This window comes from Mytilus californianus, unplaced genomic scaffold, assembly GCF_021869535.1.
Source record: "Mytilus californianus isolate M0D057914Y unplaced genomic scaffold, xbMytCali1.0.p SCAF_3, whole genome shotgun sequence".
In the NCBI taxonomy this organism is placed as follows: Eukaryota; Metazoa; Mollusca; class Bivalvia; order Mytilida; family Mytilidae; genus Mytilus; species Mytilus californianus.
The window spans coordinates 112,769,729-112,784,328 of record NW_026262679.1 but is presented as its reverse complement, the minus strand read 5'-3'; the positions used below and the strand labels follow the sequence as shown (position 1 = coordinate 112,784,328).

The following is a 14,600-nucleotide window of genomic DNA, read 5'->3' as shown; positions in this document are numbered from 1 at the left end:
AAGCAGTGTAACACTTACAGAATAAGTGATATTTAAATAAATAATTTTGTTATTTTACAAATTTCCAGAAGGAAATTCGTGACAGACAGCTTTAGCTACTTCTTTAAATTATTGAAACTAGTATATTTACTAGCCTACTTAAAATTGAAAAATCTTAAACGTATAATGGTCTTAAGTCCTTTCTCAGGATGTTAATCAAATGTCATTGCAAAACATTATACTACACAACCTATGATAATGCCCTTGGAGATTTTGATATTAGGGGTAATCGATCCAAAGGAAGTATATGATCAACTGGAGTTGGATTCTTTGTTCTATAGTGGTAAATTTTCGCTTAAACATTCAAAATTTCAAGATGAAGAACAGCAATATATGAGCATGTATGGTTTTAATATTCATCATGTCTGGACTGTATGAAATCATCAATTCAATGACACATATATTGGGAGATGTCCCCGTTCTCCATAATTTACAAAATCCGTGCAACAATTCTTTAGAACAGTTTGTGTTTGACTGCTGTACGTGAAAACTTTTACCCAACCAACTTTTCTGTTGTTTATTAGTTTCGATGCACCTTTCTCCGAGTCCATCGAGTTTTCAGATTTAAATTCACCTATTGTCTATTCATATATCTTTTACAGAAAAGGTTTTATTCATACAAATTTATTTGTGAGTTGTAGCAACCAACAACATCAAAAGAACTACTAGTACTTTTACGTTCTCAATACTGATTACAGCTATGTTACCTATACAGTGCATTGCATTCCAGCAACTACAACGAAGAAACACTTCACTTACAAAATACGTTTTCCACTACTGTTTCCATAGAACCACAACCCTGTCACCCTTTTTCATTCTGCCATCACCGACCGATTTTTTTTGTATATCTTTCATCAAGAAACATCACGGGTTGCCATTATTAGCAGGAACTGCTTGCCTTTCCTAAACACGTGACTTAATCCAAGGTGTTTTGTGGAGTTAGTATTGCTCAACCTTGAATTTTCTGTGTAGTGTTTTGTAGTCTGTTTATTGTATCTTTGTCTTTATTCTGTATTTGTGTTGTTTTCTCTTCCATTCACATTCTTTCTTCACACTAGAGCTTTCTTAAACTTTGACGAAAGGTACGAACGAACGTAAAGGGAGCATGTATTGCATTTCCACGGTAACGCTTAGAGTCTTTGTTTTATCCGGTAAAACAGCATTCTCTGAATCAAACGTATCTTTAAAAATTTAAGCATATAGCAAATAAAAAAAACGCTTTTAATATCTGAAAATAATGAAAAATAGTTTCAAATACACTTACGTCCGAACGTTACTTATTTTAACCACGATTACACACATTTGCGCGGGAATTATTCAAGCATGCGTTTCACAATTAACATTTTTACTGAAATGATTAAAGTATGATACTCTAAATTTAACGACAAGATTCACAATTATTTCTATTTTTTTTATTTTTAATGAATATGCTACCATCAAATTGTCAACGTGGATAATCGAGATTTGCAAGGCAAGGTTGCTGCAATGTTTTGAAAAAGTAAAGTGAAATAAATCTGGAAAAAAAAAGATTTTGCGATGAAGTTTTTTTCTGTTAATGTTAAGGTTGAATGTGAAAAAAAGTAATTTGACTCTCGCGATCGCAGGAAACAAATGTAAGACGGAACAAATACTATAGTCCCCTTGGAAGTTAATGGTCGTTGCCTCAGTATTCCACTGTTTTTCAACTTGTAATATCTTCAGTTAATGCTAGATACGCAACTGATTTGGGATCATTCTTTTACACGTCATTCATTTGTTTTAATCAACTAATAATTGTGAACAAATCAGTGGTGCATTTAGCATTTACAGAAGATGTTAACACGAGCGAACATGTAAAATCCTATGTCAATTCCATGGGGAGGGGGAAAAATTAACACACGCACACCCTCACAAACAGCTTTGATTTTACTACTAGTAGTTAAATCTAGGATAAATGTCCACTGGACAACAGCAAACCAACAAATAGATGATCATCAACACCAATGCAAGTAAAGTTTAATATGAATGATACATAGTTCACACTGTATAACAAGCAATAAATGGTAAAAAAACAAATGAAAAACAAACAAGTTATATTCAAAGAAAAAACGGAAAACTTTGGTGTTTTGGAAAATTAAACCGTCTCTTTCTCTGACTTAGTTATATATAATAGACCAAGGCGAAGATCTAGAATAGGAAGCTAGGCATGTGTCTGCTGAGTAGAGGCATTCGGGTGCGCCTCACTTCTAAATCCGCCCTTGAGCTCTAATTATAGATCAACTAATTATAGAGATTGTTTTGTTCATTTACATACACATTTTAACACTTAAAGGTATATCAAGAAAATAAATCGGCAATCTTACACTACATATATTCTGGATTTAATAATGACGATTAAGCAGGAAACATGCTAGGAAAATTGATGATTATTGGTCGCTTAACGTCCAGTGGCAAATATTTCATGAATGTTCAGGACGAATACGCAATTGCACGCTTGAAGAACGGTTTCATAGGCGAGCCTAACTCGGGTGTATTGACACATCACAAGGCGACAATGGGTGTTACCCAGGGAGAAGCGGGGTTGTGAGCACAATCTTTTATTGTTTTTTTCTTCTGACGTTATATCTAGGATATTTTACAGAAAGAATTATCTCCTTTCCCCTGGTGGTATTATATTTTTACCTTTTGTACGTCCCGAAATTCCTATATCTCATGAATAATCAAGTTTAACACGTGTCGTTGAAATGGCCCTTGATAGGCAAACATTAACATGATTAAGGTGAAACGCCATTGAATTCCATGACGCTTCGATTAACATTACATAAATATGTCAAAATAAAGGATCCCTAAAACGAGTCTTACGCATGATTCGTCTGAAAGCGTACGTCAAATTGTAAGAAAACTCTATTATGCACAAATAAAACTTAATAAACGCAACCGTTCCTTAATAAATTTAGATATATTACTGAATATTTCTAAAATCATTTGACATTCATTTTGTTTATTTACTTAGTCGTTCATTGTAGAACAAATACAATAATTTTAGTTGTTTTTTGGCAAAGTGATATTGTAAAAATATCCAAAAACTCGACACAATGTGGACCTTTTTGTAAGAACGATATCGTTTAGTGTCAAGCAAAACTATATATCGAAAAATGTGCCCTTCAAACAGTCTTCATGAAACAACCATCATGAGCAATCCACACTTAACATCGATTCCACAATCACGATTTTAATCGCCTTCTCTAAAATAAATTGTGTTAAAAAAGATGAAAATAACACTTTATAAAAACCAAGGATGTTTAGGTACTGAAACACGTGAAGAGCTATAAGGGGCCTAAATTAATTTTTTTTTAAATAGGAGATTTGATTATATAAAGTCATGTTCGGTGGTTTGATGAGAGTCAGCATTAGTGTAATTTTTTCGAACTTTGAAGGACATTTGCGACATTAACTCGACACTCCGACCATGAACGATATGCATGTAGGGAAACTCGTAAGATCCCAGCATTCGTAGCACATTTGCTTATATTCTAATTCTATGCAAATAATTACTTCCTAGAGTTTCTAGTATGTTAGGTATATCCACATCTGGTCTATGAACTTTTCTACGACATATATGTAGAAAACCCCTTTCTATCTTTACATCCCGTACAGTTACGCCAACGCCACTAGCAAGAGCAACTAGAAAGGATCTTGCTCTAACAGGCAGCTCAGTATTTACTTCCACAGATGTCATTGATTTAAACTTTCGGACGAGGCTGTATATTTTTATAAACCGTCAACGAGTCCCATTGGTGAAAAGGTGTTGTAAGAGCACACTAAATTACACAGAAGCAATCTGGTAATCTGATATTCTCTAAAAAATATATTAGAAAAATTTATGTTGATTTGCAAAACATTTAAAAATGTCAAAGAACACATCTTCTTAAAACATTTCGAAAAGCAACGAACACGACATTTTATGAAAAAAATATAAAGGACTTGAAAATCATGGTATCTTTTAATGAAAAAAGTTTTTCTGAATATATATATTTATTTCATTGTTAAATTATCTCTTTACAACAGGGAACGAGCTGGGACAGCGGGATACTAAGATAGTTACTAATAATTAAAAGTCTAATAATTACATGTACATTAACGCTAAAATGGTATAATACATTGGTTTTGTCGTGAAAGTACATTGCAATAACAAGTTCATATTCATATATTATATGAAATCTGTAGCCGTCATCCATAAAAAAGACAAACAAAAAAAAAACCCAAAAAAACTCAAACCTTAAATCTAACACTTTTCTACACAATTCATATTATTAATTTGAAATTTTATCAAGTAAAACGAATGCTTATTCATAACGTCTGTAAAAGATTTTTTCCCAATCTTATCTAAAAAATTACCCACGTCCGAACAATAAAAGTAATCTAGATCACCTTACTATGAACTGTATGTACTACGGGCGGCAACTCTGAAAAGCAGATGTCCATTTTTAGGCCATCGAAACATGTTTGTATGTCAGAAATTATTGTTCTTTTTTTCTAATAGAAAGAAGACAATATAACATGACGTGAAAATTATTCTGAAACTGTTCGTCATTTTCATATTTTCTCTTTCTTGCGGGTATTCTAAAATAATGGCTGAAAAAAGAAGTACAATACTATATAAATGTGTCCATGGACTTAATAGTGATGACTTAGAGTTAGAGTTAGAGATAGAGTTAGGACACTGCTGCCCTGGTGGTGGGGGCGGATTACAATCATTATTTGTAGATACAGTACCGGTTCCTTCTGGACATTCACACAGGTAATACACCCATTGATTCCAGTCTAAAATAAATAAATAAATAAGTGTTGTTAAACATGTAGTGGCAAATATAGCATACACATTCAGGACGGTAACATAATCATGAGATATGAATAACCCCTGTTTTAAACAAGACCAATAAGCTGTGTCGATGGTAGCTTACAATTCTTTGCTCCGTCTCCTCAATGCATCATGCTTATGCTTATTTTATATTAATCAAGTATCAGCAAAAATCAATTCTAAAATTTTAGTTTACCCGGTTGGTGTTGGAACCAACAATCTCCGGTATTCGAGACAAGTAGCCTAGTGGCTGTTGTTGGTTGATGTCTGTCATATATGTTTTTCGTTTATTGTTATAGCATTGATCAGACCGTTAGTTTTCTCGTTTGAGTTGTTTCATGAAGAGTATGTTAAAGCTGACTGTACGGTTTGGATATTGCTCATAGTTGAAAGCCGTACGGTTACATAATAGTTGCTTACATCACGTCAGTTCGGCTCTGGATAATAGCTGTCTCATAGGTACCTATAGCACATCTCATACATGGTTGTATAACGATTTATCTACAGATTTCTAGAAGTTACCCTTCTACAGTGTTCTAGAAGTGTCCGTGGTAACTATATATACAGACACCAAAATTAGACTTAAACAGAAATATACAAGTATTCTCAAAGGATCACTGGAGTTGTTTATGGGTAAATTCTACAACATCATACTAGTTTGTGAACTTATTGGACACAATATTCCGTTTGGGTTCCGCAACAGTTAGGAGAAGAATTCCGGATAAAGAAAAGACTAGGATCGGACATTCAGATATTTTGACAGTTGACATTTCAATTTGTATAATATTTCTTGTAAAATTGTATAATAAATCTTGTTGAATTTATTATTGATTTTGTCTTTTGTTGGCTTCAATTTAAAGGTGATTTCTGGCCGTAACAATATGGCGGGAATCTTAAAATGATAGCATATAAATATGTTTAGGTACATATGAACAGTTTATTGTTTCATCTAGAACTGTTTAATTAAATTATATTGAAATGTCTGTAAATGTCAATGTTATGTTACCCATCAAGGGCCATGAATTGTAGTAATAAAACATCTTATTATTCTTAAATATGTTTTTGACAGCCATGTCAGCTGGTTCAAACACAATACTATTTTCAGTTTGTTTTAGTTTAATGCAGTAGTACAGTTTTGTATAAAGTCACTGCCGAAATGTTTACTACGATATTCAATAGTCCGATTAAAATGTAAAATGTTATAATAGCGTACCATTTGATGATAAATCGCAGTCATAAGTAACTGAGACAACGTCGTCGTAAACAGTCCCATGGTAACATCCAAGAAAATATGGCCACTGTTCGGTGACGTGATATCTATATTCGCTATTAACTTCTCTTCCATGACAGGAATCTAAGTCCGTCGAGTTTATCCATCTATCAGTAATATCTGATACATTAGGTCCATAGATAGGAAAACCATCAAACGCCACACCAATAAGTTCATCTACAGTATTATTATATAGACAACTATTGGGAATTTTGTGGTAATGTATGCTCCGTCAGGCGACGCATGCCCATCACAACTGTCAAAAGTTTCTGCGCTGTCTCCTTCTACAGCATTGACCGATCCAGCGGCCAGCGGGTTATATATTGCTACTCCTGTTCTCGTCAGACCTATCTTTCCAAATGGTACACATGCTTTCGTTGTTGCTACTGTAGGTGTCTTTGGAATCTTTATGTTGTAATTTTGGTTTGATGGTGTGTTTGGATTTACTTCCTCCCACGCGTGATCGGGTATTCCAGAAGCACTTATAACGTAACTAATAAAAACAATTAATATGTACATTTAGTTTTGTTTTTGAATAAACTACTTAAAAGTTATTGCGATCGAAAAAAAATTAAAAAAAACTTTTTTGGGATGATTACAAACTAGGATAATTTCCTTGAATGCTGTAAGATTAAAATCATAGAAATATAACATAACTTATGTACAGATGATTACAAACTAAGATAATTTCCTTGAATGCTGTAAGATTAAAACTATAGAAATATAACATAGCTAATGTACAGAATTAGTTTTTAGATTTAGATTTCGGTGCATTTAATACATCTGAAAATAAATGATATGAAATAGCAATTGACGCAAAAAGAACTGCATCCATAATGCGAATAAAAGAATATTTTTTTTAAAACTCCAAAACAAACAATAACAATCTCGTCCTTTTTTCATCGAATGTGAACGTTTTTTTGTGGGGTTCTTGTTGCCCAGTCTTTAGTTGTATATGTTGAAACCTGTGTGTAGTACTGGTTGTATCAATGGATAGTGAGGAATGTACATCATGCGGGACGCATGATTTTTGAGGCGTGGGTAGTGTAACGGAAATCGGTCATTGTTCATTTATTTTGGTGTGAAATACCAGTTGTCCTTTCTATCAATTGTGTTTCTATATGTATTCAAGTTTCTCCATGGTTGGTACACCGTCTGTTAAAAACAACCCTATAGTTGGTACGTGCTTGATTTTACCTTACCATCCCATTTAAGTATAACGGACTGATCCAGATGGTAGTATATAAACCAGCTCAAGACAGTGAAACGCCGTCAGTATTATGTGGACCCTTGAAGGATAAACTTCAAGGAGTATATTCCAACTGGTAAGTAAAGTGAATTTAGTGATTCCAAAGGATATAAATAGTGTTTATATGTGAATAATTGGAATAGTGATTGTGTTATAAAGTGAAAGTTATATAATAAGTTATTGTACAGTGAAAGTACAAGGTGTATACTTGCTGGTGTTGCAAGTTGTTATATTGTGGAAGTGTATAAGTGAAAGTGCACTGTGTTTAATCTTACCAGTTTGGAGAATATTCATTTCGTTCATAGTGATAATTAGTGTCTGAGTTGAGCTGTGTTCATATAAATTCCTTGTGCATTGAAGCATTTGTGCAAGTGTCATTGTGTCATTGTGTTATTGTGGTTAAGTGAACATTCATAAGGTGATATTACAAATTGGTGGATATTGTTAATAGATGTTGTATATATGTGCTAATGTGTTCATACGTTTTGTGTGATATTCATCCGATGCATGTTGCATAATAATCCGTTGGTGACATTGTTTAATAAAGTGCCTGATGCATGTTGCATAGTGATCTATTAGTGACATTGTGAATAATCAGGCCTAATACGTGTTGCTTAGTGATTGCATAGTGACATTGTATATATATATATTCTGTTATGAAACATTGTGTTTATGCATTGTGAATGAGGTACTTCACCTTGCATTTTGATTTATGTGCATTGTGTAGCGTATATATTTGACATTGTGAATTCATTTAAGGGTGTGTTAATCGTTTTAAATAGGACAACTTGTTGTGGTGCAAAATTGAGTTTAACACTTGAAATCCCAATTTATTCAGGTACGGATCCATTGATCGCCCGTTACACGTTACAACATATTTAATTCAAGGATAGATACTGAAGCACAAATTTAAAAAAAAAATAAGTACAATTCTAAATCAAATCGCTGTGATCCGTCCAATCGTTTTTTTAAATCAACAGAACAGCTGCATTTAACAGGTCGGTCACATTTCCTTATACGGACATGTATTATTTAGCATACTTATGCCCCCGTCAATGCATGTATTGGTGACAAAATAAAGCATTTTTTTATTTATTTTGGCGATTGACCAATTCACTGAACGATTTGCAATGCATGATGGACTACTTTTCTATAACTGACACACTACTTAATTTTTCACTTATTGCCAGAAAAGAATTTTTCTTACTTTTTATCTCTTGATTACTTGGTGATATCACCTCTGAATATACTCATTCTTTCAAAAGAAACTTTTTGCTGTCAGTATATCAATATATTCAAAACAAATTCCTATAAACTTTCATGCAAAAATTTTTTTTTTATGAATGGACATGTGTAAAATAGTAATTATGTAAATTTGTTTAGGTACATGAACAGTTTATTGTTTCATCTAGAACTGTTTAATTAAATTATATTGAAATGTCTGTAAATGTCAATGTTATGTTAACCATCAAGGGCCATGAATTGTAGTAATAAAACATCTTATTATTCTTAAATATGTTTTTGACAGCTATGTCAGCTGGTTCAAACACAAAACGTTGTGGACTATATTCAGTTTGTTTTAGTATTGATATCTGTTCAATGCAGTAGTACAATTTTTTATAAAGTCACTTCCGAAATGTTAACTACGATATTCAATATAAATAGACCGCAACCGAGCCTCGAGTTTTGACATTAAGGCAATGTATTTAACAGAGATGTCGCTAATATCGTCTTACATCCACTTCATTTTTGAAACGGAAAGCGGTTTGAGTTGTCTATGGATACAGTTGATTAATCTATACTTACTACTCCGAGTTTGAGCTGTCTATGGATACAGTTGATTATTTAATCTATACGTACTACTCCCAGTTTGAGTTGTCTATGGATACAGTTGATTAATTTATACTTACTACTCCGAGTTTGAGCTGTCTATGGATATAGTTGATTAATTTATACTCACTACTCCGAGTTTGAGCTGTCTATGGATACAGTTGATTAATTTATACTTACAACTCCAAGTTCTATAAGAGACAAAAGTGAATCACATATGCCAAATTGTTTAAGTTTGAAAACAAGACCTGTGTGCCAAACTTTATCAAAGGCCTTAGATTGTACATACATCTTTACCGTTATTTATTAAATGACCTGTAAATTTCATGAGTAATAGTAATTAGTTGATTCACTGTTGAATCGTTTTTCTTAAAGCCTGAATACTATGTGATCAGTAAATCATTAAATTCACAGAACTCATAGATAGCCTTATAGATGATTTTCTCAAGGATCTTGGACAAAGATGATAGTAGAGCAATAGGTCGATAATCAGACATCATATTGTTATCGCCTTTATTGTTGTACACTGGACACACATTAGATACTTTCATGAGAGATGGATATACTCCACAACGAAGTGAGAAATTGAACAGTTTGGTGAGTGGTTTATACAGAGATTGAGCACAGTACTTTAGAATATAGTTTGATATACCATCTGGGCCACATGTCTTACGTGGGTTAGATTGACGTAAATATTTAAGAACATCTGATTCAACAGCCGTTATCTCCTGAAGTCGCTCCCCAGTTAGAAAAGATAATGGCGGTTGAGCGGGCAAGTCGTTTTCATGTTGACCTAAATAAAGTCAACAGTAGTATACCGCTGTTCGAAACTCATAAATCGATAGAGATAAAAACAAATCCGGGTTACAAACTAAAACTGAGGGAAACGCATCAAATATAAGAGGAGAACAACGACACAACAAAAACACAACATTAAAATGTAACACACACACAGAAACGAACTATAATGTAACAATGGCCATTTTCCTGACTTGGTACAGGACATTTTAAGAAAAAAATGGTGGGTTGAACCTGGTTTTGTGGCATGCCAAACCTCCCGCTTTTATGGCAATGTTAAATATAACATTAAAATGACAACATTACATGACAGGACTACAATACAAATAAATGGGAAAACATATAGGACAAAGAAACACACAAATAATAGCTAACAAAAGGTAATAGGTTTAAAATTTAATACGCCAGACGTGCGTCCCGTCCACACAAGACTAACCAGTGACGCTCAGATGAAAAAAGTTTGAAAGCCAAAACAAGTACAAAGCTGAAGAGCACCGAGGACCAAAACGTCCAAAAAGTTGCGCCTAAATGCATCTGTGCAGAAAAATAACAGTTTAGAAGTTTTGCCTTTTCAAGATCATTAGATATCAGATTCATGTTTTCTTACAAAGGGGGGGTAGTTCTTTCTGAATTGCAACCTAAAACAGATTTGCTAAGGGACTAAAATTTCCTAGGATTTAGGTTTTCTCTAGAAAATGAACGAATGATATTAGTTTCATACATTTGTTTTGCGTCTCTTTTTAAGCGATTGACCTCTCTCCTAGCAACTATGTGATATAACTTGTCTTCGTCTCTCCTTGTCTGTTGATATTTTTTGAAGCACCGTTCACGCTTTCGAATCGCTTGCCTAACCTCGTTACTCATCCATGGTTTATCCTTGTTACGAATAGTTACAATTTTATTCGGTATAAATTCAGAAAAAGCGGAGGTGATAAGATCAATCGTATAGCTAGCAATGTCGTTTACATCGTAAAAAATTTCATATGCGGAATCAAAGGGAGCGTTATATAATGCAGTATTCAGACTATTAAAATCAGCTGACTTGTAATCCCAAACACGACGCTGAAAGGCACGCAGTTTACTAAGGTTAAGGGATAGTTTACAAAAAAATAATGCAATGGTCGAGATTAAGTAAGGGGGGACTAACCCCGAAGTTCGATACACAACGTTCATTGTCAGTAAATATATGGTCTAACAGTGTTGCACTGCTGTTTGTATACTGGGTCGGTTCATCAATTACTTGTGATAGACCATACCTATATGCCAGATTAAAAAGGGATAGACCGAACTCGCTGTGACCATGACTATCAAACCATGAAACACACCGGTCGTTGAAGTCCCCTAAAATCAAGCAAACATCTGGGCTGCGTGATTTCATATTTTCGACGACTGCATTAAAGTTATCAGTGAATTTTCGACGTTCATTCGCCGTTACGGTCGGCGATCTGTAACAAACACTAACTAAGATAAACTTATCTTTGGTTTTGACTTCAATGCATAATGGATACAGTTCCTACTTCTCCGAGTTGGAACTGTCTACGGATACAGTTGATTAATTTATACTAACTACTCCGAATAGGAGCTGTCTACGCATAGAGTTGATTAACTTATACGTACTACTCCCAGTTTGAGCTGTTTACGGATAGAGTAAATTAATTTGATATACTTACTACTCAGAGTTTGAGCTGTCTACGGATACAGATGCTTCGTAGTTACCACTAACTTGAAACTGTGCTACCTCCTGGTTGGTAAGTCCTGCTGTGTTTATAAAGTCTACAACAAACACTAATGCCAGGAGTCTAGTGAATATATATGTATAAGGCATCTCCCGCCAAGTTGTTTCTGAAATAAGAGGTGAATGAAACCAATATAAAGAACTTTACTTGTAGCAAAATTGTCAGCATTTTTATATAAACTACAAAACGTATGGAAAGTGCAGTATAGTAGAAACACTAATTAACTGAAATATACAATCAAGAGGGTTCAATGAGGTATAGAAATATGGTAATTCCTGGACTTCTACCTTCCGGTAGTAAAAAGGCTACACAGCTACGTCCAGTCGGAATGGGGACGTAAAGTCCGATGAGAGAGAGAGAGAGAGAGAGAGAGAGAGAGAGAATTAAAACCCTTCCAACAACTCTCTGAGTGTTACGTAAAAAGTCTTCCTCTAACAAAACACCTCAACTTTTATTGGCAGTCCAGATTTCACGCCTGTCATCCCGCTCAACCTACCTTGCAGAACATTTCTATTGTTTCCTATTTCGTTTTTATATGTAAAATTGTTACCGTTAACGTTATGGTATGAATTTTAAATTTCTTCTCGTACTGAATATGCATGAAATATTTGCCACTGTACATCAGGCAAACTACAACCCATCAGTAGTTTATGGTACATGTTTCACATTATTGATATCCACAAACTATACTGAATGTATAATTACCTTTACTATTTAATTTGTCGAAGGACGTAATCAATATAATAATTATATATACTCTACTCTATTCCTTCGTCTTCATCTCAAATGCAAATCTTCGGAAATAACAAAGTTGACTTCTTTTTAAAGATAAAAAAACTCGAGTTAATTATGTCCGTAAACCAAAGAATCTAGTGGAGAAACTGCATACTGCAGTATGATGTTATTTAATCTAGTCACAAGCATTTCACACTGTATTTACCATAATTCTGTTGCATTTGCAATCATGCATATAGTCGTATATCTTTTTTACTTCTTACACATATTTATATTTTAACCAATAAATTGTGACCTATCACATATTCAATTGTTTTTAATTGTAGATCCCCAGTGGCATACATTTGCTTTAAATACACATTCAATATTTATAATCGATGCACTACATAGTAACATATTAACGTGACTTTAAAACAATTAGTTTTAAGATTAATTTATTAGATTTAACATAATGAATACCAACAAATCACGATCGGTCAGATCGTGTTCAACTACTTGTATAGACAATCATTCATAAATGTATTATTGGAAATTAAATCTTGAACGTAGTAAGCAATGATATTTTTAAAATGTGATATAGAATATCAGGCTGTTAAGCACCTTTTAATTTAAAATAAATAAAGTGACAAAATAATAGGAATCTATGAAAGTATATAAATGCAAATCATGATTTAAAAGAATACATCACTGTTTTGTTCTGCTATAGAAAATATCTAGCTATTGAGCAATGAAGCACATAGAATTATTATTTTTTTTAATTTTATCCCAGTGGAAATAATATTACAGAATATTTCTTCCATAGGAACTTATATTATGAAGGAACTTCTATTGCATGACAGTTCATATAAGAAAAGACTAATTTGAGGCCAAAAACAATTTCTGTTTTAAAACATATGTCTGTTGGTTTGAAATACCAAGTGTAGAACTACTACCTGGCCTTGAAGTTTCTGGTCATTCAACTGGGTTTGCAACTAATTTTGAATGTCCTGGAGCTTCCGCTATATTTCCTGTATTTTTCTTAAATACAGGAAATATAGGTGAATTTTGTTCTCCAGAAAAAAAAATATAGAAGGTCAAAGAAAAATACATATAAAGAGAAACAAGTTGTTTGGTGAAATAATAAAAGGGGTGGGCAAGCAAAGAGGAAATGCACACATTGGAAGAAACGTTGCAATCTAAAGAAAACATCTCATTTCTTCACACCTTAATAGACAAACACTGAGATAATAGTAGAAACAAAAAGCACGGGGGAAAACTTCTTTCAAATGTTCTACTGTTTTTCTTCGGTGAGGTATTAGAAGAAACGGTGCAACAATTTTCAAAGAAGTTCTGTGAGGAATGTCGAGTTGAACATGGACCACAGAGTAGACACGTAGGGACGTGCAAGATATAGACAAATACAGAGAACACGTGAGAAAATAGTGCCGATAACTTTTTCGTTCTTATTGCATGTGCTGTTCCTCGATACACTTCGATAAAAAAAAACTGTTTATATTATAATGCAAAGGGAAAAAATCTCACAGGACGTTTTACACAGTAAGATTGTAAAAATAATATCATACATATTTATATTAAAAACTGTATTGTAATCGTGTTTGAAAAAATGTATATTTTCACATAATGTTTTCTTAATACTTGTAAAGAGTTTATCTTCGTCAATTTTTTAAAATTTTTTTTTGATAATCGGATATTTCCACGTTGTTTTTTTTTTTTTTCTTTCGTTGGAAACATTTGGTTATACCCGCATCTATTGTTATTGAGGCTCTTTCCGGAAACATGCATTTATTTTTGAATGCAGGGATCTTCCGATTGGTTTAACATGATTTGAAATAAAGTGAATGGACATACATGAAAAAAAATACTATATGATTTATAGTTAATTAAAGTATCTATTAGTCTGTTAAAGGATCAACAAACAAACAAAAAGACAGAGAGGTAAAATGTTCCATGTTCATGCCATTTCAGTCACCGTGTTACGTTAGTTGGACCTCATCACTGAAAACTAGGAGTACATATAATGTCCTAGTTCAATCCAAATGCATGTTCACAACACCACCAAAGAAAACCATTTAATGTTATTATACTTCACGTTAAAATGCCATA

General features: G+C 33.4%; 1 pseudogene; it reads right to left on the bottom strand.

Moving 5' to 3' along the window:
- Nucleotides 1–2,022: 2,022 nt before the first annotated feature.
- On the bottom strand, nt 2,023–12,838 carry LOC127735856 (uncharacterized; annotated as a pseudogene).
- Nucleotides 12,839–14,600: the final 1,762 nt, after the last annotated feature.